Raw genomic sequence first — 21,103 nt, forward strand, 5'->3', positions numbered from 1 at the left:
GACAAAAAACCATGGCTGTATGACGATGTCCCAAAATCTGATTCACAACAATCACGTGCAAATGAAACATCCTGCTGAATATTTACTATGTGATAACTGAGTCGTCATTGGGTCAGTGATTTGACCAGATGCTGCAATTCTGCTTAGGTAGATTAGTTAGATACTTCTCCACCACAATGTAGAGTAGATAGCTCAGAACAATACAATTTTGTTTGGCGTCATGTCTCCAAACTATTTCCGTATTGTTTTTGATGGGTACAAATTTATACTGGACTGCTTACTCTCACACGAAATTTGACGTTTGAGAGGTGTCGGCACCGCTCAAACGTCAAATTTTATGTGAGAATGAGCAGGCCAGCATAAATTCGCATAAAAAGGACGGCAACAAGATCGATAGAGTAGAATCAGTGGCGTAGCCACGGGGGAGATGGGGGGCATCCAGAGCCGAAATTTGTGGAACAAAATGCCAGTACAAAACGGTTTTTGGCGAAATTTTTGGCGCAGCCGAATTTGATAGACTTAAAGAACAATTGATGTTTTACTCCGATCTACTGATATTGGCTACATTAACTCTCAACTACCTAGCGCTTTGCATCAGGTCGAAAAGGGTACTTATACACATACCAGTTATAGTGGTGTTAGAACTTTCCTTCGGGAGCATCTACAAACACTCGATTACCTATGCTTGACGCAATGCCGACAAAAGATGTCGGTTTTTGAACATTTAGTTAATCCAATCGAAAATCATTGGTTTACATATCATGACTAAAGGCCGCTTTCAATATGGCATCCAAACGCATCCTCAATTTGTAAGAAAACATCCAAACAAGATTGCTTTTGAGTAAATGCTTTCTCGATATCATAAATAATTTCGTTTAAAAGAGTCACAGTGGATTTTCCAGATTGATAAGCATGTTGGTCGAGTTGGTGGAGGAATTCGTCTACCTCGGATCCTTACTGACGGCTGACAACAATGCTAGCTGTGAAATGCGAAGGCGTATCATCAGTGAAAGTCTATGGGCTCCAGAACAAGCTGCATTCTAAAAACAATCACCCGCACACACCAAGGGCATCATGTACAAGAAGCTGATAAGACCGGTGGTCCTCTACGGACACGAGACATGGGCCATGCTCGAGGAGGACCTGCAAGCACTCGGAGTTTGCTAGCGATGCGTGCTAAGGATGATCTTTGACGGTGTGCTGGAGAATGGTGTGTCGTGGAGAAGGATGAACTACGAGCTCGATGCACTTTATGGCAACTTTATGCAAAGTTGATGTTCACGACTGAACCGGTTGGCACAAGAAAGCGTGGAGTGCAGAGAATACGATGGGCGGATCAGGTGGACCGTGACATGGCGAACATTGGGCGTGACCGAGGATGGAGAACGGCAGCCACGAATCGTATAGGGTGCCTGTACCAGGTTTCGCACCATCTAAGGAGACTATTTCTACAAAAATAAGAAGAAGACCGATGAATGTCATCGATATCTCAAATGATCGATTAGTTTTCATGCTTTAAAGGAAAACATATAGAAACGGAGCCAAAACTACTTTTAGTATTTATTACCATTGGCGTGTGCCAATGATAGGAACCCTGTACCAGTTATGGACAAATTTGTTAATTTGAGTTCCACTTTGCACTATTTACATGCATTCTTTATGGGATTTGCCATAACTGGTACACTATGGCGATATTGATATAGGGTGCTAGGAGCAGAAAAGTTATGTAAAATGATTTATTTCTATCATAATTTGAGCAAATTGTGAAGTTTGAATGATTGCAATCATCTTTTGTGAACGTGATCTGTTGTTCACGAAATTTATCTTGTTGATTTGCATCTTTAAAGGTTGAAAATCAACTATGGCGAATTTGAGGTACTATAACCATAACTAGTACACTGAGCCTATTATGGAAAAATATTGTTGATTCAGGTTTATTTTGAATTTGATGCGATACTTAATATTTAAATAAATGAAGCCTGTTGGTTCACATGAAGAGCAACGTTTTCCAGCTGAATATGATGATCGAGGTTGCGTTCTGGTCTACATCGAGTAATCCAAGATCTGTCCTACCGTTTAATTTAAACTGGAGTTTCCAAGGGAGTTTCTCAAGTTAATAGGTTATATGAATAAAACTGACTAAATACTCTTTACTTAGATCTCTATAAAGATTCAAAGAGATTTGCTAAATAATGGCTTCTCACAGATTTAGTAAAGAGTATTTACCTAACTTTATTCATGACCTAATGTCTGGCTGGGGCAGTATTACGGTAAGCATTAGCATCACTGCCATGCCAACAATTACCCGAAGCCACCTATATGCGTGTCCCAGTGTCTTCCTACTCATAAAATGCAAATAAAAACATTACAGCTGCGCAAAAAGCATTTTATACCGATCCCCCTATGGAATATGCAAAGCAAGTCGACGATTTATGCGCATGCGCAACGGAACGGTGATTTGGTCGTCCACATGTAAGCTGCGTAGCAGCTCAAACACATACACTGACACATGAGATAAAAATAAATTGATGCCGAGCAGAGAGAGAAATAAAAATAGCAAATATGCGAGAGAATTTAGTGCGCATGCTTCCAACGTTGCCAACATTTCACTGAGAGTTCTGCTGTGAGGGGGATTGATTTACACGGCCGGTACAAACAAAGAAAACGGAACGGAACGGTGCATTCTCAACACCATCATTTTCCCATCAAAGCACGATAGAACTACTGTTTGACACATGAGAAGAGCAAATCGCAGTAGATGACCGGTAGACGCAATACAGGCGCTTTGCTGACTTGCTGAATTAGTACGTTAAAAGAAAATTATCATCTCCGGAAAATGATGGTTGGCCTTTTTGTATTTTTTTTTTATTACGCCGGGGCTAGATTCAAACCCAGGACGACATTTTGAATCAATCATTACAATTGCATTTCGTCCATTTTGGCCTCTAGTCGGAACAAAATCCTCTTCTAACCCACCCGACATTGTCAACGATCATACCATGTTGAAAACACCAGTTCTCGTCCGATCACTGAAGTTAAGCAACATCGGGCGCGATTAGTACTTAGATGGGTGACCGCTTGGGAACGTCGCGTGTCGTTGGCCTTTTTGCATCTTTTTTTATTGCGTCGGGGCTGGATTCGAACCCAGGACGGCATTTTGAATCAATCATCACATGTGCTCTTTCTTCGAAAAATGCCTCTAAATGACGTTTTTTGCCCTTCAAACATTCAATCATCGTAATTGCATTTCGTCCATTTTGGCCTCTAGTCGGAACAAAATCCTCTTCTAACCCACCCGACATTGTCAACGATCATACCATGTTGAAAACACCAGTTCTCGTCCGATCACTGAAGTTAAGCAACATCGGGCGCGATTAGTACTTAGATTTTTTTTTATTGCGCCGGGGCTGGATTCGAACTCAGGACGGCATTTTGAATCAATCATCACATGTGCTCTTTCTTCGAAAAATGCCTCTAAATGACGTTTTTTGCCCTTCAAATATTCAATCATCGTAATTACATATTGCCCATTTTGGCCTCTAGTCGGAATAAAATCCTCTTCTAATCCACCCGACGTTGTCAACGATCATACCATGTTGAAAACACCAGTTCTCGTCCGATCACTGAAGTTAAGCAACATCGGGCGCGATTAGTACTTAGATGGGTGACCGCTTGGGAACGTCGCGTGTCGTTGGCCTTTTTGCATCTTTTTTTTTTATTGCGCCGGGGCTGGATTCGAACTCAGGACGGCATTTTGAATCAATCATCACATGTGCTCTTTCTTCGAAAAATGCCTCTAAATGACGTTTTTTGCCCTTCAAACATTCAATCATCGTAATTGCATTTCGTCCATTTTGGCCTCTAGTCGGAACAAAATCCTCTTCTAACCCACCCGACATTGTCAACGATCATACCATGTTGAAAACACCAGTTCTCGTCCGATCACTGAAGTTAAGCAACATCGGGCGCGATTAGTACGTCGCGTGTCGTTGGCCTTTTTGCATCTTTTTTTTTTATTGCGCCGGGGCTGGATTCGAACTCAGGACGGCATTTTGAATCAATCATCACATGTGCTCTTTCTTCGAAAAATGCCTCTAAATGACGTTTTTTGCCATTCAAACATTCAATCATCGTAATTACATTTCGTCCATTTTGGCCTCTAGTCGGAACAAAATCCTCTTCTAACCCACCCGACATTGTCAACGATCATACCATGTTGAAAACACCAGTTCTCGTCCGATCACTGAAGTTAAGCAACATCGGGCGCGATTAGTACTTAGATGGGTGACCGCTTGGGAACGTCGCGTGTCGTTGGCCTTTTTGCATCTTTTTTTTTTTTTTGCGCCGGGGCTGGATTCGAACCCAGGACGGCATTTTGAATCAATCATCACATGTGCTCTTTCTTCGAAAAATGCCTCTAAATGACGTTTTTTGCCCTTCAAACATTCAATCATCGTAATTGCATTTCGTCCATTTTGGCCTCTAGTCGGAACAAAATCCTCTTCTAACCCACCCGACATTGTCAACGATCATACCATGTTGAAAACACCAGTTCTCGTCCGATCACTGAAGTTAAGCAACATCGGGCGCGATTAGTACTTAGATGGGTGACCGCTTGGGAACGTCGCGTGTCGTTGGCCTTTTTGCATCTTTTTTTTTTATTGCGCCGGGGCTGGATTCGAACTCAGGACGGCATTTTGAATCAATCATCACATATGGTCTTTCTTCGAAAAATGCCTCTAAATGACGTTTTTTGCCCTTCAAACATTCAATCATCGTAATTGCATTTCGTCCATTTTGGCCTCTAGTCGGAACAAAATCCTCTGCTAACCCACCCGACATTGTCAACGATCATACCATGTTGAAAACACCAGTTCTCGTCCGATCACTGAAGTTAAGCAACATCGGGCGCGATTAGTACTTAGATGGGTGACCGCTTGGGAACGTCGCGTGTCGTTGGCCTTTTTGCATTTTTTTTTATTGCGCTGGGGCTGGATTCGAACCCATATCGGCATTTTGAATCAATCATCACATGTGCTCTTTCTTCGAAAAATGCCTCTAAATGACGTTTTTTGCCCTTCAAACATTCAATCATCGTAATTACATATTGCCCATTTTGGCCTCTAGTCGGAACAAAATCCTCTTCTAACCCACCCGACATTGTCAACGATCATACCATGTTGAAAACACCAGTTCTCGTCCGATCACTGAAGTTAAGCAACATCGGGCGCGATTAGTACTTAGATGGGTGACCGCTTGGGAACGTCGCGTGTCGTTGGCCTTTTTGCATTTTTTTTTATTGCGCCGGAGCTGGATTCGAACCCAGGACGGCATTTTGAATCAATCATCACATGTGCTCTTTCTTCGAAAAATGCCTCTAAATGACGTTTTTTGCCCTTCAAACATTCAATCATCGTAATTGCATTTCGTCCATTTTGGCCTCTAGTCGGAACAAAATCCTCTTCTAACCCACCCGACATTGTCAACGATCATACCATGTTGAAAACACCAGTTCTCGTCCGATCACTGAAGTTAAGCAACATCGGGCGCGATTAGTACTTAGATGGGTGACCGCTTGGGAACGTCGCGTGTCGTTGGCCTTTTTGCATTTTTTTTTTATTGCGCCGGAGCTGGATTCGAACCCAGGACGGCATTTTGAATCAATCATCACATATGATCTTTCTTCGAAAAATGCCTCTAAATGACGTTTTTTGCCATTCAAACATTCAATCATCGTAATTACATATTGCCCATTTTGGCTTCTAGTCGGAACAAAATCCTCTTCTGACCCACCCGACATTGTCAACGATCATACCATGTTGAAAACACCAGTTCTCGTCCGATCACTGAAGTTAAGCAACATCGGGCGCGATTAGTACTTAGATGGGTGACCGCTTGGGAACGTCGCGTGTCGTTGGCCTTTTTGCATCTTTTTTGTTTTATTGCGCCGGAGCTGGATTCGAACCCAGGACGGCATTTTGAATCAATCATCACATGTGCTCTTTCTTCGAAAAATGGCTCTAAATGACGTTTTTTGCCCTTCAAACATTCAATCATCGTAATTGCATTTCGTCCATTTTGGCCTCTAGTCGGAATAAAATCCTCTTCTAACCCACCCGACATTGTCAACGATCATACCATGTTGAAAACACCAGTTCTCGTCCGATCACTGAAGTTAAGCAACATCGGGCGCGATTAGTACTTAGATGGGTGACCGCTTGGGAACGTCGCGTGTCGTTGGCCTTTTTGCATTTTTTTTTATTGCGCCGGAGCTGGATTCGAACCCAGGACGGCATTTTGAATCAATCATCACATATGATCTTTCTTCGAAAAATGCCTCTAAATGACGTTTTTTGCCATTCAAACATTCAATCATCGTAATTACATATTGCCCATTTTGGCCTCTAGTCGGAACAAAATCCTCTTCTGACCCACCCGACATTGTCAACGATCATACCATGTTGAAAACACCAGTTCTCGTCCGATCACTGAAGTTAAGCAACATCGGGCGCGATTAGTACTTAGATGGGTGACCGCTTGGGAACGTCGCGTGTCGTTGGCCTTTTTGCATCTTTTTTTTTTTATTGCGCCGGAGCTGGATTCGAACCCAGGACGGCATTTTGAATCAATCATCACATATGATCTTTCTTCGAAAAATGCCTCTAAATGACGTTTTTTGCCATTCAAACATTCAATCATCGTAATTACATATTGCCCATTTTGGCCTCTAGTCGGAACAAAATCCTCTTCTGACCCACCCGACATTGTCAACGATCATACCATGTTGAAAACACCAGTTCTCGTCCGATCACTGAAGTTAAGCAACATCGGGCGCGATTAGTACTTAGATGGGTGACCGCTTGGGAACGTCGCGTGTCGTTGGCCTTTTTGCATTTTTTTTTATTGCGCCGGAGCTGGATTCGAACCCAGGACGGCATTTTGAATCAATCATTACATGTGTCCTTTCTTCGAAAAATGCCTCTAAATGACGTTTTTTGCCCTTCAAACATTCAATCATCGTAATTGCATTTCGTCCATTTTGGCCTCTAGTCGGAACAAAATCCTCTTCTGACCCACCCGACATTGTCAACGATCATACCATGTTGAAAACACCAGTTCTCGTCCGATCACTGAAGTTAAGCAACATCGGGCGCGATTAGTACTTAGATGGGTGACCGCTTGGGAACGTCGCGTGTCGTTGGCCTTTTTGCATTTTTTTTTTATTGCGCCGGAGCTGGATTCGAACTCAGGACGGCATTTTGAATCAATCATCACATGTGCTCTTTCTTCGAAAAATGCCTCTAAATGACGTTTTTTGCCCTTCAAACATTCAATCATCGTAATTGCATTTCGTCCATTTTGGCCTCTAGTCGGAACAAAATCCTCTTCTGACCCACCCGACATTGTCAACGATCATACCATGTTGAAAACACCAGTTCTCGTCCGATCACTGAAGTTAAGCAACATCGGGCGCGATTAGTACTTAGATGGGTGACCGCTTGGGAACGTCGCGTGTCGTTGGCCTTTTTGCATTTTTTTTATTGCGCCGGAGCTGGATTCGAACCCAGGACGGCATTTTGAATCAATCATTACATGTGTTCTTTCTTCGAAAAATGCCTCTAAATGACGTTTTTTGCCATTCAAACATTCAATCATCGTAATTGCATTTCGTCCATTTTGGCCTCTAGTCGGAACAAAATCCTCTTCTAACCCACCCGACATTGTCAACGATCATACCATGTTGAAAACACCAGTTCTCGTCCGATCACTGAACTTAAGCAACATCGGGCGCGATTAGTACTTAGATGGGTGACCGCTTGGGAACGTCGCGTGTCGTTGGCCTTTTTGCATCTTTTTTTTTTTTATTGCGCCGGAGCTGGATTCGAACCCAGGACGGCATTTTGAATCAATCATTACATGTGTTCTTTCTTCGAAAAATGCCTCTAAATGACGTTTTTTGCCATTCAAACATTCAATCATCGTAATTGCATTTCGTCCATTTTGGCCTCTAGTCGGAATAAAATCCTCTTCTAACCCACCCGACAATGTCAACGATCATACCATGTTGAAAACACCAGTTCTCGTCCGATCACTGAAGTTAAGCAACATCGGGCGCGATTAGTACTTAGATGGGTGACCGCTTGGGAACGTCGCGTGTCGTTGGCCTTTTTGCATTTTTTTTTTATTGCGCCGGAGCTGGATTCGAACCCAGGACGGCATTTTGAATCAATCATCACATATGCTCTTTCTTCGAAAAATGGCTCTAAATGACGTTTTTTGCCCTTCAAACATTCAATCATCGTAATTGCATTTCGTCCATTTTGGCCTCTAGTCGGAATAAAATCCTCTTCTAACCCACCCGACATTGTCAACGATCATACCATGTTGAAAACACAACGGCATTTTGAATCAATCATCACATATGCTCTTTCTTCGAAAAATGCCTCTAAATGACGTTTTTTGCCATTCAAACATTCAATCATCGTAATTGCATTTCGTCCATTTTGGCCTCTAGTCGGAATAAAATCCTCTTCTAACCCACCCGACATTGTCAACGATCATACCATGTTGAAAACACCAGTTCTCGTCCGATCACTGAAGTTAAGCAACATCGGGCGCGATTAGTACTTAGATGGGTGACCGCTTGGGAACGTCGCGTGTCGTTGGCCTTTTTGCATTTTTTTTTTTATTGCGCCGGAGCTCGATTCGAACTCAGGACGGCATTTTGAATCAATCATCACATGTGCTCTTTCTTCGAAAAATGGCTCTAAATGACGTTTTTTGCCCTTCAAACATTCAATCATCGTAATTGCATTTCGTCCATTTTGGCCTCTAGTCGGAATAAAATCCTCTTCTAACCCACCCGACATTGTCAACGATCATACCATGTTGAAAACACCAGTTCTCGTCCGATCACTGAAGTTAAGCAACATCGGGCGCGATTAGTACTTAGATGGGTGACCGCTTGGGAACGTCGCGTGTCGTTGGCCTTTTTGCATCTTTTTTTTTTATTGCGCCGGAGCTGGATTCGAACCCAGGACGGCATTTTGAATCAATCATCACATGTGCTCTTTCTTCGAAAAATGGCTCTAAATGACGTTTTTTGCCCTTCAAACATTCAATCATCGTAATTGCATTTCGTCCATTTTGGCCTCTAGTCGGAATAAAATCCTCTTCTAACCCACCCGACATTGTCAACGATCATACCATGTTGAAAACACCAGTTCTCGTCCGATCACTGAAGTTAAGCAACATCGGGCGCGATTAGTACTTAGATGGGAGACCGCTTGGGAACGTCGCGTGTCGTTGGCCTTTTTGCATTTTTTTTTTATTGCGCCGGAGCTGGATTCGAACCCAGGACGGCATTTTGAATCAATCATCACATGTGCTCTTTCTTCGAAAAATGCCTCTAAATGACGTTTTTTGCCCTTCAAACATTCAATCATCGTAATTGCATTTCGTCCATTTTGGCCTCTAGTCGGAACAAAATCCTCTTCTAACCCACCCGACATTGTCAACGATCATACCATGTTGAAAACACCAGTTCTCGTCCGATCACTGAAGTTAAGCAACATCGGGCGCGATTAGTACTTAGATGGGTGACCGATTGGGAACGTCGCGTGTCGTTGGCCTTTTTGCATCTTTTTTTTTTTATTGCGCCGGAGCTGGATTCGAACCCAGGACGGCATTTTGAATCAATCATCACATGTGCTCTTTCTTCGAAAAATGGCTCTAAATGACGTTTTTTGCCCTTCAAACATTCAATCATCGTAATTGCATTTCGTCCATTTTGGCCTCTAGTCGGAATAAAATCCTCTTCTAACCCACCCGACATTGTCAACGATCATACCATGTTGAAAACACCAGTTCTCGTCCGATCACTGAAGTTAAGCAACATCGGGCGCGATTAGTACTTAGATGGGTGACCGCTTGGGAACGTCGCGTGTCGTTGGCCTTTTTTTGCATTTTTTTTTATTGCGCCGGAGCTGGATTCGAACCCAGGACGGCATTTTGAATCGATCATCACATATGCTCTTTCTTCGAAAAATGCCTCTAAATGACGTTTTTTGCCCTTCAAACATTCAATCATCGTAATTGCATTTCGTCCATTTTGGCCTCTAGTCGGAATAAAATCCTCTTCTAACCCACCCGACAATGTCAACGATCATACCATGTTGAAAACACCAGTTCTCGTCCGATCACTGAAGTTAAGCAACATCGGGCGCGATTAGTACTTAGATGGGTGACCGCTTGGGAACGTCGCGTGTCGTTGGCCTTTTTGCATTTTTTTTTTATTGCGCCGGAGCTGGATTCGAACCCAGGACGGCATTTTGAATCAATCATCACATATGCTCTTTCTTCGAAAAATGGCTCTAAATGACGTTTTTTGCCCTTCAAACATTCAATCATCGTAATTGCATTTCGTCCATTTTGGCCTCTAGTCGGAATAAAATCCTCTTCTAACCCACCCGACATTGTCAACGATCATACCATGTTGAAAACACAACGGCATTTTGAATCAATCATCACATATGCTCTTTCTTCGAAAAATGCCTCTAAATGACGTTTTTTGCCATTCAAACATTCAATCATCGTAATTGCATTTCGTCCATTTTGGCCTCTAGTCGGAATAAAATCCTCTTCTAACCCACCCGACATTGTCAACGATCATACCATGTTGAAAACACAACGGCATTTTGAATCAATCATCACATATGCTCTTTCTTCGAAAAATGCCTCTAAATGACGTTTTTTGCCATTCAAACATTCAATCATCGTAATTGCATTTCGTCCATTTTGGCCTCTAGTCGGAATAAAATCCTCTTCTAACCCACCCGACATTGTCAACGATCATACCATGTTGAAAACACCAGTTCTCGTCCGATCACTGAAGTTAAGCAACATCGGGCGCGATTAGTACTTAGATGGGAGACCGCTTGGGAACGTCGCGTGTCGTTGGCCTTTTTGCATTTTTTTTTTATTGCGCCGGAGCTGGATTGGAACCCAGGACGGCATTTTGAATCAATCATCACATATGCTCTTTCTTCGAAAAATGGCTCTAAATGACGTTTTTTGCCCTTCAAACATTCAATCATCGTAATTGCATTTCGTCCATTTTGGCCTCTAGTCGGAATAAAATCCTCTTCTAACCCACCCGACATTGTCAACGATCATACCATGTTGAAAACACAACGGCATTTTGAATCAATCATCACATATGCTCTTTCTTCGAAAAATGCCTCTAAATGACGTTTTTTGCCATTCAAACATTCAATCATCGTAATTGCATTTCGTCCATTTTGGCCTCTAGTCGGAATAAAATCCTCTTCTAACCCACCCGACATTGTCAACGATCATACCATGTTGAAAACACCAGTTCTCGTCCGATCACTGAAGTTAAGCAACATCGGGCGCGATTAGTACTTAGATGGGTGACCGCTTGGGAACGTCGCGTGTCGTTGGCCTTTTTGCATTTTTTTTATTGCGCCGGAGCTGGATTCGAACCCAGGACGGCATTTTGAATCAATCATCACATGTGCTCTTTCTTCGAAAAATGGCTCTAAATGACGTTTTTTGCCCTTCAAACATTCAATCATCGTAATTGCATTTCGTCCATTTTGGCCTCTAGTCGGAACAAAATCCTCTTCTAACCCACCCGACATTGTCAACGATCATACCATGTTGAAAACACCAGTTCTCGTCCGATCACTGAAGTTAAGCAACATCGGGCGCGATTAGTACTTAGATGGGTGACCGCTTGGGAACGTCGCGTGTCGTTGGCCTTTTTGCATTTTTTTTTATTGCGCCGGAGCTGGATTCGAACTCAGGACGGCATTTTGAATCAATCATCACATGTGCTCTTTCTTCGAAAAATGCCTCTAAATGACGTTTTTTGCCCTTCAAACATTCAATCATCGTAATTGCATTTCGTCCATTTTGGCCTCTAGTCGGAACAAAATCCTCTTCTAACCCACCCGACATTGTCAACGATCATACCATGTTGAAAACACCAGTTCTCGTCCGATCACTGAAGTTAAGCAACATCGGGCGCGATTAGTACTTAGATGGGTGACCGCTTGGGAACGTCGCGTGTCGTTGGCCTTTTTGCATTTTTTTTTTATTGCGCCGGAGCTGGATTCGAACCCAGGACGGCATTTTGAATCAATCATTACATGTGTCCTTTCTTCGAAAAATGCCTCTAAATGACGTTTTTTGCCCTTCAAACATTCAATCATCGTAATTACATATTGCCCATTTTGGCCTCTAGTCGGAATAAAATCCTCTTCTAACCCACCCGACATTGTCAACGATCATACCATGTTGAAAACACCAGTTCTCGTCCGATCACTGAAGTTAAGCAACATCGGGCGCGATTAGTACTTAGATGGGTGACCGCTTGGGAACGTCGCGTGTCGTTGGCCTTTTTGCATTTTTTTTTATTGCGCCAGAGCTGGATTCGAACCCAGGACGGCATTTTGAATCAATCATCACATATGGTCTTTCTTCGAAAAATGCCTCTAAATGACGTTTTTTGCCCTTCAAACATTCAATCATCGTAATTGCATTTCGTCCATTTTGGCCTCTAGTCGGAACAAAATCCTCTTCTGACCCACCCGACATTGTCAACGATCATACCATGTTGAAAACACCAGTTCTCGTCCGATCACTGAAGTTAAGCAACATCGGGCGCGATTAGTACTTAGATGGGTGACCGCTTGGGAACGTCGCGTGTCGTTGGCCTTTTTGCATTTTTTTTTATTGCGCCGGAGCTGGATTCGATCTCAGGACGGCATTTTGAATCAATCATCACATGTGCTCTTTCTTCGAAAAATGGCTCTAAATGACGTTTTTTGCCCTTCAAACATTGAATCATCGTAATTGCATTTCGTCCATTTTGGCCTCTAGTCGGAACAAAATCCTCTTCTAACCCACCCGACATTGTCAACGATCATACCATGTTGAAAACACCAGTTCTCGTCCGATCACTGAAGTTAAGCAACATCGGGCGCGATTAGTACTTAGATGGGTGACCGCTTGGGAACGTCGCGTGTCGTTGGCCTTTTTGCATTTTTTTTTATTGCGCCGGAGCTGGATTCGAACCCAGGACGGCATTTTGAATCAATCATCACATGTGCTCTTTCTTCGAAAAATGCCTCTAAATGACGTTTTTTGCTCTTCAAACATTCAATCATCGTAATTGCATTTCGTCCATTTTGGCCTCTAGTCGGAACAAAATCCTCTTCTAACCCACCCGACATTGTCAACGATCATACCATGTTGAAAACACCAGTTCTCGTCCGATCACTGAAGTTAAGCAACATCGGGCGCGATTAGTACTTAGATGGGTGACCGCTTGGGAACGTCGCGTGTCGTTGGCCTTTTTGCATTTTTTTTTATTGCGCCAGAGCTGGATTCGAACCCAGGACGGCATTTTGAATCAATCATCACATATGGTCTTTCTTCGAAAAATGCCTCTAAATGACGTTTTTTGCCCTTCAAACATTCAATCATCGTAATTGCATTTCGTCCATTTTGGCCTCTAGTCGGAACAAAATCCTCTTCTAACCCACCCGACATTGTCAACGATCATACCATGTTGAAAACACCAGTTCTCGTCCGATCACTGAAGTTAAGCAACATCGGGCGCGATTAGTACTTAGATGGGTGACCGCTTGGGAACGTCGCGTGTCGTTGGCCTTTTTGCATTTTTTTTTTATTGCGCCGGAGCTGGATTCGAACCCAGGACGGCATTTTGAATCAATCATCACATGTGCTCTTTCTTCGAAAAATGCCTCTAAATGACGTTTTTTGCCCTTCAAACATTCAATCATCGTAATTGCATTTCGTCCATTTTGGCCTCTAGTCGGAACAAAATCCTCTTCTAACCCACCCGACATTGTCAACGATCATACCATGTTGAAAACACCAGTTCTCGTCCGATCACTGAAGTTAAGCAACATCGGGCGCGATTAGTACTTAGATGGGTGACCGCTTGGGAACGTCGCGTGTCGTTGGCCTTTTTGCATTTTTTTTTATTGCGCCGGAGCTGGATTCGAACCCAGGACGGCATTTTGAATCAATCATCACATGTGCTCTTTCTTCGAAAAATGGCTCTAAATGACGTTTTTTGCCCTTCAAACATTCAATCATCGTAATTGCATTTCGTCCATTTTGGCCTCTAGTCGGAATAAAATCCTCTTCTAACCCACCCGACATTGTCAACGATCATACCATGTTGAAAACACCAGTTCTCGTCCGATCACTGAAGTTAAGCAACATCGGGCGCGATTAGTACTTAGATGGGTGACCGCTTGGGAACGTCGCGTGTCGTTGGCCTTTTTGCATTTTTTTTTTATTGCGCCGGAGCTGGATTCGAACTCAGGACGTCATTCTGAATCAATCATCACATGTGCTCGTTCTTCGAAAAATGCCTCTAAATGACGTTTTTTGCCCTTCAAACATTCAATCATCGTAATTGCATTTCGTCCATTTTGGCCTCTAGTCGGAATAAAATCCTCTTCTAACCCACCCGACATTGTCAACGATCATACCATGTTGAAAACACCAGTTCTCGTCCGATCACTGAAGTTAAGCAACATCGGGCGCGATTAGTACTTAGATGGGTGACCGCTTGGGAACGTCGCGTGTCGTTGGCCTTTTTTTGCATTTTTTTTTTATTGCGCCGGAGCTGGATTCGAACCCAGGACGGCATTTTGAATCGATCATCACATATGCTCTTTCTTCGAAAAATGCCTCTAAATGACGTTTTTTGCCCTTCAAACATTCAATCATCGTAATTGCATTTCGTCCATTTTGGCCTCTAGTCGGAATAAAATCCTCTTCTAACCCACCCGACATTGTCAACGATCATACCATGTTGAAAACACCAGTTCTCGTCCGATCACTGAAGTTAAGCAACATCGGGCGCGATTAGTACTTAGATGGGTGACCGCTTGGGAACGTCGCGTGTCGTTGGCCTTTTTGCATTTTTTTTATTGCGCCGGAGCTGGATTCGAACCCAGGACGGCATTTTGAATCAATCATCACATGTGCTCTTTCTTCGAAAAATGGCTCTAAATGACGTTTTTTGCCCTTCAAACATTCAATCATCGTAATTGCATTTCGTCCATTTTGGCCTCTAGTCGGAATAAAATCCTCTTCTAACCCACCCGACATTGTCAACGATCATACCATGTTGAAAACACCAGTTCTCGTCCGATCACTGAAGTTAAGCAACATCGGGCGCGATTAGTACTTAGATGGGTGACCGCTTGGGAACGTCGCGTGTCGTTGGCCTTTTTGCATTTTTTTTATTGCGCCGGAGCTGGATTCGAACCCAGGACGTCATTCTGAATCAATCATCACATGTGCTCGTTCTTCGAAAAATGCCTCTAAATGACGTTTTTTGCCCTTCAAACATTCAATCATCGTAATTGCATTTCGTCCATTTTGGCCTCTAGTCGGAATAAAATCCTCTTCTAACCCACCCGACATTGTCAACGATCATACCATGTTGAAAACACCAGTTCTCGTCCGATCACTGAAGTTAAGCAACATCGGGCGCGATTAGTACTTAGATGGGTGACCGCTTGGGAACGTCGCGTGTCGTTGGCCTTTTTTTGCATTTTTTTTTTATTGCGCCGGAGCTGAATTCGAACCCAGGACGGCATTTTGAATCGATCATCACATATGCTCTTTCTTCGAAAAATGCCTCTAAATGACGTTTTTTGCCCTTCAAACATTCAATCATCGTAATTGCATTTCGTCCATTTTGGCCTCTAGTCGGAATAAAATCCTCTTCTAACCCACCCGACATTGTCAACGATCATACCATGTTGAAAACACCAGTTCTCGTCCGATCACTGAAGTTAAGCAACATCGGGCGCGATTAGTACTTAGATGGGTGACCGCTTGGGAACGTCGCGTGTCGTTGGCCTTTTTGCATTTTTTTTATTGCGCCGGAGCTGGATTCGAACCCAGGACGGCATTTTGAATCAATCATCACATGTGCTCTTTCTTCGAAAAATGGCTCTAAATGACGTTTTTTGCCCTTCAAACATTCAATCATCGTAATTGCATTTCGTCCATTTTGGCCTCTAGTCGGAATAAAATCCTCTTCTAACCCACCCGACATTGTCAACGATCATACCATGTTGAAAACACCAGTTCTCGTCCGATCACTGAAGTTAAGCAACATCGGGCGCGATTAGTACTTAGATGGGTGACCGCTTGGGAACGTCGCGTGTCGTTGGCCTTTTTGCATTTTTTTTTATTGCGCCGGAGCTGGATTCGAACCCAGGACGGCATTTTGAATCAATCATCACATGTGCTCTTTCTTCGAAAAATGGCTCTAAATGACGTTTTTTGCCCTTCAAACATTCAATCATCGTAATTGCATTTCGTCCATTTTGGCCTCTAGTCGGAATAAAATCCTCTTCTAACCCACCCGACATTGTCAACGATCATACCATGTTGAAAACACCAGTTCTCGTCCGATCACTGAAGTTAAGCAACATCGGGCGCGATTAGTACTTAGATGGGAGACCGCTTGGGAACGTCGCGTGTCGTTGGCCTTTTTGCATTTTTTTTTTATTGCGCCGGAGCTGGATTCGAACCCAGGACGGCATTTTGAATCAAACATCGCATGTGCTCTTTCTTCGAAAAATGCATCTAAATGACGTTTTTTGCCATTCAAACATTCAATCATCGTAATTGCATTTCGTCCATTTTGGCCTCTAGTCGGAATAAAATCCTCTTCTAACCCACCCGACATTGTCAACGATCATACCATGTTGAAAACACCAGTTCTCGTCCGATCACTGAAGTTAAGCAACATCGGGCGCGATTAGTACTTAGATGGGTGACCGCTTGGGAACGTCGCGTGTCGTTGGCCTTTTTGCATTTTTTTATTGCGCCGGAGCTGGATTCGAACCCAGGACGGCATTTTGAATCAAACATCACATGTGCTCTTTCTTCGAAAAATGCATCTAAATGACGTTTTTTGCCATTCAAACATTCAATCATCGTAATTGCATTTCGTCCATTTTGGCCTCTAGTCGGAATAAAATGAGGGGGTTAGAAGCAAAGGGGTGTAAGTGACAAAAACCAACTTTCGAGTAAATTAGGTTTGAAGTTTTTCACCAATTTTTCATCCCATACAAAATGTATGGAGTTGTAAAATCGACCAAATTTTCTCCGATTTATTGTAATTTTTCTAATCATCGTAAAAACAAAATTAAAAAAGTTCCTGAAAGCTTGAAATCTGAAGAATTTTATGATATGCTCAGCTCAAAATCGACAAAATGGTCACTTACACCCCTTGGCATCTGGGGCCCTCAAATCCTCTTCTAACCCACCCGACATTGTCAACGATCATACCATGTTGAAAACACCAGTTCTCGTCCGATCACTGAAGTTAAGCAACATTGGGCGCGATTAGTACTTAGATGGGTGACCGCTTGGGAACGTCGCGTGTCGTTGGCCTTTTTGCATTTTTTTTTATTGCGCCGGAGCTGGATTCGAACCCAGGACGGCATTTTGAATCAATCATCACATGTGCTCTTTCTTCGAAAAATGGCTCTAAATGACGTTTTTTGCCCTTCAAACATTCAATCATCGTAATTGCATTTCGTCCATTTTGGCCTCTAGTCGGAACAAAATCCTCTTCTAACCCACCCGACATTGTCAACGATCATACCATGTTGAAAACACCAGTTCTCGTCCGATCACTGAAGTTAAGCAACATCGGGCGCGATTAGTACTTAGATGGGTGACCGCTTGGGAACGTCGCGTGTCGTTGGCCTTTTTGCATTTTTTTTTATTGCGCCAGAGCTGGATTCGAACCCAGGACGGCATTTTGAATCAATCATCACATATGGTCTTTCTTCGAAAAATGCCTCTAAATGACGTTTTTTGCCCTTCAAACATTCAATCATCGTAATTGCATTTCGTCCATTTTGGCCTCTAGTCGGAACAAAATCCTCTTCTGACCCACCCGACATTGTCAACGATCATACCATGTTGAAAACACCAGTTCTCGTCCGATCACTGAAGTTAAGCAACATCGGGCGCGATTAGTACTTAGATGGGTGACCGCTTGGGAACGTCGCGTGTCGTTGGCCTTTTTGCATTTTTTTTTTATTGCGCCAGAGCTGGATTCGAACCCAGGACGGCATTTTGAATCAATCATCACATGTGCTCTTTCTTCGAAAAATGCCTCTAAATGACGTTTTTTGCCCTTCAAACATTCAATCATCGTAATTGCATTTCGTCCATTTTGGCCTCTAGTCGGAACAAAATCCTCTTCTAACCCACCCGACATTGTCAACGATCATACCATGTTGAAAACACCAGTTCTCGTCCGATCACTGAAGTTAAGCAACATCGGGCGCGATTAGTACTTAGATGGGTGACCGCTTGGGAACGTCGCGTGTCGTTGGCCTTTTTGCATTTTTTTTTTATTGCGCCAGAGCTGGATTCGAACCCAGGACGGCATTTTGAATCAATCATCACATATGGTCTTTCTTCGAAAAATGCCTCTAAATGACGTTTTTTGCCCTTCAAACATTCAATCATCGTAATTGCATTTCGTCCATTTTGGCCTCTAGTCGGAACAAAATCCTCTTCTAACCCACCCGACATTGTCAACGATCATACCATGTTGAAAACACCAGTTCTCGTCCGATCACTGAAGTTAAGCAACATCGGGCGCGATTAGTACTTAGATGGGTGACCGCTTGGGAACGTCGCGTGTCGTTGGCCTTTTTGCATTTTTTTTTATTGCGCCGGAGCTGGATTCGAACCCAGGACGGCATTTTGAATCAATCATCACATGTGCTCTTTCTTCGAAAAATGGCTCTAAATGACGTTTTTTGCCCTTCAAACATTCAATCATCGTAATTGCATTTCGTCCATTTTGGCCTCTAGTCGGAATAAAATCCTCTTCTAACCCACCCGACATTGTCAACGATCATACCATGTTGAAAACACCAGTTCTCGTCCGATCACTGAAGTTAAGCAACATCGGGCGCGATTAGTACTTAGATGGGTGACCGCTTGGGAACGTCGCGTGTCGTTGGCCTTTTTGCATTTTTTTTTATTGCGCCGGAGCTGGATTCGAACCCAGGACGGCATTTTGAATCAAACATCACATGTGCTCTTTCTTCGAAAAATGCCTCTAAATGACGTTTTTTGCCATTCAAACATTCAATCATCGTAATTACATATTGCCCATTTTGGCCTCTAGTCGGAACAAAATCCTCTTCTGACCCACCCGACATTGTCAACGATCATACCATGTTGAAAACACCAGTTCTCGTCCGATCACTGAAGTTAAGCAACATCGGGCGCGATTAGTACTTAGATGGGTGACCGCTTGGGAACGTCGCGTGTCGTTGGCCTTTTTGCATTTTTTTTATTGCGCCGGAGCTGGATTCGAACCCAGGACGGCATTTTGAATCAATCATCACATATGCTCTTTCTTCGAAAAATGCCTCTAAATGACGTTTTTTGCCATTCAAACATTCAATCATCGTAATTGCATTTCGTCCATTTTGGCCTCTAGTCGGAATAAAATCCTCTTCTAACCCACCCGACATTGTCAACGATCATACCATGTTGAAAACACCAGTTCTCGTCCGATCACTGAAGTTAAGCAACATCGGGCGCGATTAGTACTTAGATGGGTGACCGCTTGGGAACGTCGCGTGTCGTTGGCCTTTTTGCATTTTTTTTTTATTGCGCCGGAGCTGGATTCGAACCCAGGACGGCATTTTGAATCAAACATCACATGTGCTCTTTCTTCGAAAAATGCCTCTAAATGACGTTTTTTGCCATTCAAACATTCAATCATCGTAATTACATATTGCCCATTTTGGCCTCTAGTCGGAACAAAATCCTCTTCTGACCCACCCGACATTGTCAACGATCATACCATGTTGAAAACACCAGTTCTCGTCCGATCACTGAAGTTAAGCAACATCGGGCGCGATTAGTACTTAGATGGGTGACCGCTTGGGAACGTCGCGTGTCGTTGGCCTTTTTGCATTTTTTTTTTATTGCGCCGGAGCTGGATTCGAACTCAGGACGGCATTTTGAATCAATCATCACATATGGTCTTTCTTCGAAAAATGCCTCTAAATGACGTTTTTTGCCCTTCAAACATTCAATCATCGTAATTGCATTTCGTCCATTTTGGCCTCTAGTCGGAACAAAATCCTCTTCTAACCCACCCGACATTGTCAACGATCATACCATGTTGAAAACACCAGTTCTCGTCCGATCACTGAAGTTAAGCAACATCGGGCGCGATTAGTACTTAGATGGGTGACCGCTTGGGAACGTCGCGTGTCGTTGGCCTTTTTGCATTTTTTTTATTGCGCCGGAGCTGGATTCGAACTCAGGACGGCATTTTGAATCAATCATCACATGTGCTCTTTCTTCGAAAAATGCCTCTAAATGACGTTTTTTGCCCTTCAAACATTCAATCATCGTAATTGCATTTCGTCCATTTTGGCCTCTAGTCGGAACAAAATCCTCTTCTAACCCACCCGACATTGTCAACGATCATACCATGTTGAAAACACCAGTTCTCGTCCGATCACTGAAGTTAAGCAACATCGGGCGCGATTAGTACTTAGATGGGTGACCGCTTGGGAACGTCGCGTGTCGTTGGCCTTTTTGCATTTTTTTTTATTGCGCCGGAGCTGGATTCGAACCCAGGACGGCATTTTGAATCAATCATTACATGTGTCCTTTCTTCGAAAAATGCCTCTAAATGACGTTTTTTGCCCTTCAAACATTCAATCATCGTAATTACATATTGCCCATTTTGGCCTCTAGTCGGAATAAAATCCTCTTCTAACCCACCCGACATTGTCAACGATCATACCATGTTGAAAACACCAGTTCTCGTCCGATCACTGAAGTTAAGCAACATCGGGCGCGATTAGTACTTAGATGGGTGACCGCTTGGGAACGTCGCGTGTCGTTGGCCTTTTTGCATTTTTTTTTTATTGCGCCGGAGCTGGATTCGAACTCAGGACGGCATTTTGAATCAATCATCACATATGGTCTTTCTTCGAAAAATGCCTCTAAATGACGT

The 21,103-nt window shown here is 43.2% G+C and overlaps 52 non-coding genes and 1 pseudogene across 52 annotated transcripts; all 53 read left to right on the forward strand.

Annotated features, from left to right (window-relative positions):
- Positions 1-2,984: 2,984 nt before the first annotated feature.
- On the forward strand, positions 2,985-3,103 carry LOC134289293 (5S ribosomal RNA). The gene has a single exon (XR_009998454.1). It is a non-coding gene; the product is annotated as a 5S ribosomal RNA (ribosomal RNA).
- Positions 3,104-3,578: 475 nt separating this feature from the next.
- LOC134289322 (5S ribosomal RNA) lies at positions 3,579-3,697 on the forward strand. The gene has a single exon (XR_009998485.1). It is a non-coding gene; the product is annotated as a 5S ribosomal RNA (ribosomal RNA).
- Positions 3,698-3,900: 203 nt separating this feature from the next.
- On the forward strand, positions 3,901-3,995 carry LOC134289309 (5S ribosomal RNA; annotated as a pseudogene).
- Positions 3,996-4,198: 203 nt separating this feature from the next.
- On the forward strand, positions 4,199-4,317 carry LOC134289333 (5S ribosomal RNA). The gene has a single exon (XR_009998496.1). It is a non-coding gene; the product is annotated as a 5S ribosomal RNA (ribosomal RNA).
- A 204-nt stretch (positions 4,318-4,521) lies between these two features.
- On the forward strand, positions 4,522-4,640 carry LOC134289109 (5S ribosomal RNA). Its single transcript, XR_009998280.1, has one exon. It is a non-coding gene; the product is annotated as a 5S ribosomal RNA (ribosomal RNA).
- A 203-nt stretch (positions 4,641-4,843) lies between these two features.
- On the forward strand, positions 4,844-4,962 carry LOC134289121 (5S ribosomal RNA). Its single transcript, XR_009998291.1, has one exon. It is a non-coding gene; the product is annotated as a 5S ribosomal RNA (ribosomal RNA).
- A 200-nt stretch (positions 4,963-5,162) lies between these two features.
- Positions 5,163-5,281, forward strand: LOC134289132 (5S ribosomal RNA). The gene has a single exon (XR_009998302.1). It is a non-coding gene; the product is annotated as a 5S ribosomal RNA (ribosomal RNA).
- A 200-nt stretch (positions 5,282-5,481) lies between these two features.
- LOC134289143 (5S ribosomal RNA) lies at positions 5,482-5,600 on the forward strand. Its single transcript, XR_009998313.1, has one exon. It is a non-coding gene; the product is annotated as a 5S ribosomal RNA (ribosomal RNA).
- A 201-nt stretch (positions 5,601-5,801) lies between these two features.
- Positions 5,802-5,920, forward strand: LOC134289154 (5S ribosomal RNA). The gene has a single exon (XR_009998324.1). It is a non-coding gene; the product is annotated as a 5S ribosomal RNA (ribosomal RNA).
- Positions 5,921-6,124: 204 nt separating this feature from the next.
- Positions 6,125-6,243, forward strand: LOC134289166 (5S ribosomal RNA). The gene has a single exon (XR_009998335.1). It is a non-coding gene; the product is annotated as a 5S ribosomal RNA (ribosomal RNA).
- A 200-nt stretch (positions 6,244-6,443) lies between these two features.
- Positions 6,444-6,562, forward strand: LOC134289177 (5S ribosomal RNA). Its single transcript, XR_009998346.1, has one exon. It is a non-coding gene; the product is annotated as a 5S ribosomal RNA (ribosomal RNA).
- A 204-nt stretch (positions 6,563-6,766) lies between these two features.
- On the forward strand, positions 6,767-6,885 carry LOC134289189 (5S ribosomal RNA). The gene has a single exon (XR_009998357.1). It is a non-coding gene; the product is annotated as a 5S ribosomal RNA (ribosomal RNA).
- Positions 6,886-7,085: 200 nt separating this feature from the next.
- On the forward strand, positions 7,086-7,204 carry LOC134289201 (5S ribosomal RNA). Its single transcript, XR_009998368.1, has one exon. It is a non-coding gene; the product is annotated as a 5S ribosomal RNA (ribosomal RNA).
- A 201-nt stretch (positions 7,205-7,405) lies between these two features.
- On the forward strand, positions 7,406-7,524 carry LOC134289213 (5S ribosomal RNA). Its single transcript, XR_009998379.1, has one exon. It is a non-coding gene; the product is annotated as a 5S ribosomal RNA (ribosomal RNA).
- A 199-nt stretch (positions 7,525-7,723) lies between these two features.
- On the forward strand, positions 7,724-7,842 carry LOC134289307 (5S ribosomal RNA). Its single transcript, XR_009998467.1, has one exon. It is a non-coding gene; the product is annotated as a 5S ribosomal RNA (ribosomal RNA).
- A 205-nt stretch (positions 7,843-8,047) lies between these two features.
- Positions 8,048-8,166, forward strand: LOC134289224 (5S ribosomal RNA). The gene has a single exon (XR_009998390.1). It is a non-coding gene; the product is annotated as a 5S ribosomal RNA (ribosomal RNA).
- Positions 8,167-8,550: 384 nt separating this feature from the next.
- On the forward strand, positions 8,551-8,669 carry LOC134289235 (5S ribosomal RNA). Its single transcript, XR_009998401.1, has one exon. It is a non-coding gene; the product is annotated as a 5S ribosomal RNA (ribosomal RNA).
- Positions 8,670-8,871: 202 nt separating this feature from the next.
- Positions 8,872-8,990, forward strand: LOC134289247 (5S ribosomal RNA). Its single transcript, XR_009998412.1, has one exon. It is a non-coding gene; the product is annotated as a 5S ribosomal RNA (ribosomal RNA).
- A 203-nt stretch (positions 8,991-9,193) lies between these two features.
- On the forward strand, positions 9,194-9,312 carry LOC134289282 (5S ribosomal RNA). Its single transcript, XR_009998443.1, has one exon. It is a non-coding gene; the product is annotated as a 5S ribosomal RNA (ribosomal RNA).
- Positions 9,313-9,513: 201 nt separating this feature from the next.
- On the forward strand, positions 9,514-9,632 carry LOC134289303 (5S ribosomal RNA). Its single transcript, XR_009998464.1, has one exon. It is a non-coding gene; the product is annotated as a 5S ribosomal RNA (ribosomal RNA).
- Positions 9,633-9,836: 204 nt separating this feature from the next.
- Positions 9,837-9,955, forward strand: LOC134289259 (5S ribosomal RNA). Its single transcript, XR_009998423.1, has one exon. It is a non-coding gene; the product is annotated as a 5S ribosomal RNA (ribosomal RNA).
- A 202-nt stretch (positions 9,956-10,157) lies between these two features.
- LOC134289270 (5S ribosomal RNA) lies at positions 10,158-10,276 on the forward strand. Its single transcript, XR_009998434.1, has one exon. It is a non-coding gene; the product is annotated as a 5S ribosomal RNA (ribosomal RNA).
- Positions 10,277-10,843: 567 nt separating this feature from the next.
- On the forward strand, positions 10,844-10,962 carry LOC134289283 (5S ribosomal RNA). The gene has a single exon (XR_009998444.1). It is a non-coding gene; the product is annotated as a 5S ribosomal RNA (ribosomal RNA).
- A 384-nt stretch (positions 10,963-11,346) lies between these two features.
- Positions 11,347-11,465, forward strand: LOC134289276 (5S ribosomal RNA). The gene has a single exon (XR_009998439.1). It is a non-coding gene; the product is annotated as a 5S ribosomal RNA (ribosomal RNA).
- A 199-nt stretch (positions 11,466-11,664) lies between these two features.
- On the forward strand, positions 11,665-11,783 carry LOC134289277 (5S ribosomal RNA). The gene has a single exon (XR_009998440.1). It is a non-coding gene; the product is annotated as a 5S ribosomal RNA (ribosomal RNA).
- A 200-nt stretch (positions 11,784-11,983) lies between these two features.
- LOC134289279 (5S ribosomal RNA) lies at positions 11,984-12,102 on the forward strand. The gene has a single exon (XR_009998441.1). It is a non-coding gene; the product is annotated as a 5S ribosomal RNA (ribosomal RNA).
- Positions 12,103-12,303: 201 nt separating this feature from the next.
- On the forward strand, positions 12,304-12,422 carry LOC134289280 (5S ribosomal RNA). The gene has a single exon (XR_009998442.1). It is a non-coding gene; the product is annotated as a 5S ribosomal RNA (ribosomal RNA).
- A 200-nt stretch (positions 12,423-12,622) lies between these two features.
- LOC134289287 (5S ribosomal RNA) lies at positions 12,623-12,741 on the forward strand. The gene has a single exon (XR_009998448.1). It is a non-coding gene; the product is annotated as a 5S ribosomal RNA (ribosomal RNA).
- Positions 12,742-12,941: 200 nt separating this feature from the next.
- LOC134289300 (5S ribosomal RNA) lies at positions 12,942-13,060 on the forward strand. Its single transcript, XR_009998460.1, has one exon. It is a non-coding gene; the product is annotated as a 5S ribosomal RNA (ribosomal RNA).
- A 200-nt stretch (positions 13,061-13,260) lies between these two features.
- LOC134289305 (5S ribosomal RNA) lies at positions 13,261-13,379 on the forward strand. Its single transcript, XR_009998465.1, has one exon. It is a non-coding gene; the product is annotated as a 5S ribosomal RNA (ribosomal RNA).
- Positions 13,380-13,579: 200 nt separating this feature from the next.
- On the forward strand, positions 13,580-13,698 carry LOC134289310 (5S ribosomal RNA). Its single transcript, XR_009998469.1, has one exon. It is a non-coding gene; the product is annotated as a 5S ribosomal RNA (ribosomal RNA).
- A 201-nt stretch (positions 13,699-13,899) lies between these two features.
- LOC134289312 (5S ribosomal RNA) lies at positions 13,900-14,018 on the forward strand. Its single transcript, XR_009998470.1, has one exon. It is a non-coding gene; the product is annotated as a 5S ribosomal RNA (ribosomal RNA).
- A 200-nt stretch (positions 14,019-14,218) lies between these two features.
- Positions 14,219-14,337, forward strand: LOC134289314 (5S ribosomal RNA). The gene has a single exon (XR_009998476.1). It is a non-coding gene; the product is annotated as a 5S ribosomal RNA (ribosomal RNA).
- A 201-nt stretch (positions 14,338-14,538) lies between these two features.
- Positions 14,539-14,657, forward strand: LOC134289317 (5S ribosomal RNA). The gene has a single exon (XR_009998480.1). It is a non-coding gene; the product is annotated as a 5S ribosomal RNA (ribosomal RNA).
- Positions 14,658-14,860: 203 nt separating this feature from the next.
- Positions 14,861-14,979, forward strand: LOC134289318 (5S ribosomal RNA). The gene has a single exon (XR_009998481.1). It is a non-coding gene; the product is annotated as a 5S ribosomal RNA (ribosomal RNA).
- A 199-nt stretch (positions 14,980-15,178) lies between these two features.
- On the forward strand, positions 15,179-15,297 carry LOC134289319 (5S ribosomal RNA). Its single transcript, XR_009998482.1, has one exon. It is a non-coding gene; the product is annotated as a 5S ribosomal RNA (ribosomal RNA).
- A 199-nt stretch (positions 15,298-15,496) lies between these two features.
- Positions 15,497-15,615, forward strand: LOC134289320 (5S ribosomal RNA). Its single transcript, XR_009998483.1, has one exon. It is a non-coding gene; the product is annotated as a 5S ribosomal RNA (ribosomal RNA).
- Positions 15,616-15,818: 203 nt separating this feature from the next.
- Positions 15,819-15,937, forward strand: LOC134289321 (5S ribosomal RNA). The gene has a single exon (XR_009998484.1). It is a non-coding gene; the product is annotated as a 5S ribosomal RNA (ribosomal RNA).
- A 199-nt stretch (positions 15,938-16,136) lies between these two features.
- LOC134289323 (5S ribosomal RNA) lies at positions 16,137-16,255 on the forward strand. The gene has a single exon (XR_009998486.1). It is a non-coding gene; the product is annotated as a 5S ribosomal RNA (ribosomal RNA).
- Positions 16,256-16,455: 200 nt separating this feature from the next.
- On the forward strand, positions 16,456-16,574 carry LOC134289284 (5S ribosomal RNA). The gene has a single exon (XR_009998445.1). It is a non-coding gene; the product is annotated as a 5S ribosomal RNA (ribosomal RNA).
- A 201-nt stretch (positions 16,575-16,775) lies between these two features.
- Positions 16,776-16,894, forward strand: LOC134289324 (5S ribosomal RNA). The gene has a single exon (XR_009998487.1). It is a non-coding gene; the product is annotated as a 5S ribosomal RNA (ribosomal RNA).
- Positions 16,895-17,365: 471 nt separating this feature from the next.
- Positions 17,366-17,484, forward strand: LOC134289103 (5S ribosomal RNA). The gene has a single exon (XR_009998274.1). It is a non-coding gene; the product is annotated as a 5S ribosomal RNA (ribosomal RNA).
- A 200-nt stretch (positions 17,485-17,684) lies between these two features.
- LOC134289325 (5S ribosomal RNA) lies at positions 17,685-17,803 on the forward strand. The gene has a single exon (XR_009998488.1). It is a non-coding gene; the product is annotated as a 5S ribosomal RNA (ribosomal RNA).
- A 200-nt stretch (positions 17,804-18,003) lies between these two features.
- On the forward strand, positions 18,004-18,122 carry LOC134289326 (5S ribosomal RNA). Its single transcript, XR_009998489.1, has one exon. It is a non-coding gene; the product is annotated as a 5S ribosomal RNA (ribosomal RNA).
- A 201-nt stretch (positions 18,123-18,323) lies between these two features.
- LOC134289327 (5S ribosomal RNA) lies at positions 18,324-18,442 on the forward strand. Its single transcript, XR_009998490.1, has one exon. It is a non-coding gene; the product is annotated as a 5S ribosomal RNA (ribosomal RNA).
- A 201-nt stretch (positions 18,443-18,643) lies between these two features.
- Positions 18,644-18,762, forward strand: LOC134289328 (5S ribosomal RNA). Its single transcript, XR_009998491.1, has one exon. It is a non-coding gene; the product is annotated as a 5S ribosomal RNA (ribosomal RNA).
- Positions 18,763-18,962: 200 nt separating this feature from the next.
- Positions 18,963-19,081, forward strand: LOC134289329 (5S ribosomal RNA). Its single transcript, XR_009998492.1, has one exon. It is a non-coding gene; the product is annotated as a 5S ribosomal RNA (ribosomal RNA).
- Positions 19,082-19,281: 200 nt separating this feature from the next.
- Positions 19,282-19,400, forward strand: LOC134289330 (5S ribosomal RNA). The gene has a single exon (XR_009998493.1). It is a non-coding gene; the product is annotated as a 5S ribosomal RNA (ribosomal RNA).
- A 199-nt stretch (positions 19,401-19,599) lies between these two features.
- LOC134289331 (5S ribosomal RNA) lies at positions 19,600-19,718 on the forward strand. The gene has a single exon (XR_009998494.1). It is a non-coding gene; the product is annotated as a 5S ribosomal RNA (ribosomal RNA).
- A 201-nt stretch (positions 19,719-19,919) lies between these two features.
- On the forward strand, positions 19,920-20,038 carry LOC134289332 (5S ribosomal RNA). Its single transcript, XR_009998495.1, has one exon. It is a non-coding gene; the product is annotated as a 5S ribosomal RNA (ribosomal RNA).
- Positions 20,039-20,239: 201 nt separating this feature from the next.
- On the forward strand, positions 20,240-20,358 carry LOC134289334 (5S ribosomal RNA). The gene has a single exon (XR_009998497.1). It is a non-coding gene; the product is annotated as a 5S ribosomal RNA (ribosomal RNA).
- A 199-nt stretch (positions 20,359-20,557) lies between these two features.
- LOC134289335 (5S ribosomal RNA) lies at positions 20,558-20,676 on the forward strand. The gene has a single exon (XR_009998498.1). It is a non-coding gene; the product is annotated as a 5S ribosomal RNA (ribosomal RNA).
- Positions 20,677-20,876: 200 nt separating this feature from the next.
- Positions 20,877-20,995, forward strand: LOC134289336 (5S ribosomal RNA). The gene has a single exon (XR_009998499.1). It is a non-coding gene; the product is annotated as a 5S ribosomal RNA (ribosomal RNA).
- Positions 20,996-21,103: the final 108 nt, after the last annotated feature.

This window comes from Aedes albopictus, chromosome 2 (genome assembly GCF_035046485.1).
Source record: "Aedes albopictus strain Foshan chromosome 2, AalbF5, whole genome shotgun sequence".
In the NCBI taxonomy this organism is placed as follows: domain Eukaryota; kingdom Metazoa; phylum Arthropoda; class Insecta; order Diptera; family Culicidae; genus Aedes; species Aedes albopictus.